General features: G+C 39.9%; 1 pseudogene; it reads right to left on the bottom strand.

The window, feature by feature from the left end:
• Nucleotides 1-396: 396 nt before the first annotated feature.
• LOC149171555 (glutathione S-transferase U23 pseudogene) lies at nucleotides 397-708 on the bottom strand (annotated as a pseudogene).
• Nucleotides 709-2,557: the final 1,849 nt, after the last annotated feature.

Raw genomic sequence — 2,557 nt, 5'->3', positions numbered from 1 at the left:
GTAATCTGAATGTAAATCGGTGTGTGAGTGTGTTTGCACATACACCATTTGTGCATAATATATGATTGAGTTTCTGTAATTGTGTTATTTTAGCTATTTTTATCATGGTATCAGAGCTAGATCTAAACCTGTGTTGTGAGGAATCTGTGTTGTGAGAAGGTGCATCTGTATGTTAACTGGGCTGTTGCAACCTGAGTATTTTGGACAGAGCAACCTGCGTATGCAGCCGTAAGCCATCCCCGTAGTTCACTTATTTCAAGTCCATTTGTCCATTTATCGACCTATGTGCACAGGCTCGATATGAAGATCAGTCGGCCATGAATATGTGATGCAAAACTTTCATGGTTTCCTTATCGATGTGATCTATTCTGTAGGCGAGTTGTTTTTGATTTCAAATTAACCTGGGCCATATTCTGCAAGGGCTCGGTCATATGGGTTTGACGGCATGAAGGAATTGGTGCCCGGCCAAACCTCGTCTATGTATTGGAGAATGATGAGAGATTCGCAGACAGGCTTACCGTTGTGGATGAGGACGGGTACTTTCTTATGAATCGGATTCATTTGCAGCAGCAGCTCAGACTTAGAGGCGAAATTCTCTTCCTGGGATTCATATCTCACATTTTTCTCTTCCAGTCCGATCAAAACTCGAATAGCAAAGGGACTGGGCCATTGGCTCAACACCTTCACCTGCTCTTCCCCTTCGCCCATTCTCGGCACTTGAAAATATCATGGAAATTACAGGAAGCAGGCAAGTATGAATGAATGACTAAATGCTCTTGCGTGCTTGCAGAAATTCTGTTGGATTACCCAGTATTCTGAGTATCTATCAGCGATCTCATCATGGCCCGTACTAATGGCTGGGGGTGTTCGTCGCCGGAATCAGTCTCAAATTCGGGGAGGACAGTGCATGAACATTTGAACACAGAGAGTTGTGTCTGATATTCACGGAGACAGCGATAAATGCGTTGTGATAGTCACTGTTACCATGACTATACCGGTTTTTGGAAAAATACATGTGTGATTATATTAGTTTAATTTCCATTATTATAAAATGTTTGTAAAATAAGTGAGGGTTAATTGTTAAAATTTCAGTGATTGCAATCAATTGTGTTTGAAGAAATCAAGTAGCAGTAAGGCTCAATATGGATGGTTGTCCAGATAGTATGGCAGTTGCGGATCTAGGGAAGGATCCCTCATTAGTGGTAGACATGAAGTGGTTTCCTAATGAGGTTATGCGACAGATTGGGATGCTGTCCAGTAATTGACTTCGGGAGGTCCTTGATTCGGGAGTTGAGGAAGGGAACTCGGGAATCCAACTTGCCAACTACACCTTTCCGAGGGTTATGAGGCAACTTGATGGAGCATCTACTGATAAGCTTGATTATTTTGTTATTTTGATGTAATGTAATCATTAAGGGGGGATGTTGGAGTTAATGCTTACATTCCATATTTAAGAAGTTGGTTTGTGATGGTTGAGAAATTCTCTCAACCTCTCTATCTAATTTGGAAATAAGTTGGATCTCAGAAACTCTATTTAACAGAGTAATCTGAATGTAAATCGGTGTGTGAGTGTGTTTGCACATACACCATTTGTGCATAATATATGATTGAGTTTCTGTAATTGTGTTATTTGCAGCTATTTTTATCAGTGGTTGCATGAACCGTCCTCTTGTTGTGAAGGCATTCGGTGTTTAAAGGAGTCGTGACAATGACGACACTAAGTTTTCTTGTAGAGAGAAGTTCGCAGAGTCGCATAAAGGGTATTATATGGCATCTACATGGCATGATTCGACCCGGCTACTGGTAAGAAATTCAACCCTAAAAGCTCAACACTCAGCTAACTAAATACTTTGCAAAGCAGCATGTTTTGACCTTTGCAGCAGGGCTTGCCACAGATGGATTGAAACCCTTATGTACAATTTGTTCCTTCTCCTTACTACTGCCAGATTTAACAAACATAGTTTCTCATAGATGTAGGATGGAGAGCCCTAAACGTTGCATGTCATTTCACTGGACCTAACGGCTAATTATTTCAGTTTCCTCGTCATCATGTCCACCGAGGAAGCTCATTCACTTATGGCGATGGCACTCAGTTTCTTCAGCGGCAAGTATAACAACAACCACAACATTAGTCCAAAACAACGCACAGGATTGATTACCCTGTGTTCTCTGCTCAAGTTCGATAAGGATAAAATCATTGTTGCACAAGAAACATAATTGTGGACATTAAAATTCTTGGTCAAGGTGGAATGAATTTTTGTTTTAAATTTATTTTGAGTTTGTATTTTTTACATATTAAGTCTCATTAACTCACAAATTTGTTAGAAATTGACCACTTTAACAACTGCTTTGTGAAGAGAAGAAAACTCCAAGGTAATGATTGAACAAACAACTCTTAGATTTGTGCCAAGGAGGGATGTGGTGACTTGTCTATGTCTGGATGAGAGTTGATAGTTGATTTTGTCGTTGTGAGATATTTTTGTTAATTTGTTTTCTATTTCTTTTTAATTCTAGTTGTAAAGAGGATTGGTGGTTCTTAAACTGGAAGCCCCGGTAT

This window comes from Pinus tabuliformis, chromosome 4_2 (genome assembly GCF_031772625.1).
Source record: "Pinus tabuliformis cultivar Carrire ecotype Pingquan chromosome 4_2, CPIR1, whole genome shotgun sequence".
In the NCBI taxonomy this organism is placed as follows: domain Eukaryota; kingdom Viridiplantae; phylum Streptophyta; class Pinopsida; order Pinales; family Pinaceae; genus Pinus; species Pinus tabuliformis.
The sequence above is the reverse complement of the archived record's forward strand: the minus strand, read 5'-3'. Positions and strand labels throughout refer to the sequence as shown.